The sequence below is a fragment of the Cetorhinus maximus genome, chromosome 8 (assembly GCF_964194155.1).
Source record: "Cetorhinus maximus chromosome 8, sCetMax3.hap1.1, whole genome shotgun sequence".
Taxonomy (NCBI): domain Eukaryota; kingdom Metazoa; phylum Chordata; class Chondrichthyes; order Lamniformes; family Cetorhinidae; genus Cetorhinus; species Cetorhinus maximus.
Window position 1 is genome coordinate 3,656,950 of NC_135886.1, and position 351 is coordinate 3,657,300.

Sequence of the window (351 nt, forward strand, 5' to 3'; positions counted from 1 at the left end):
ACTGGGTGTAACTAATGCACCTTTATATCACTGATGTCATGTCTCACCATGATTAATGCTAAAGCAATGTGTTTTTTAATTGGTTCTGACTTAACAAAGATACGGCGCTATTGTAAAATTTGCCTGAAAATTCTCAAGTCGCCCATTTCAACAAAGCCATGCTGATAGTTCATACAAAAGCAAAACGCTTAATTGATTTCCTTGTGACTTTGCACTCTTGGGGTTTGGCCACTGGATCATTTTCCGGTCCACACTGATCCAGAGCTTAAAACGTAGGAGAGTCACGTTGAAAGGTTACGAGTAGCTGAACCTGCCTATATTCAGCTGGCTGGCCCTGGTCTGAAACACAGT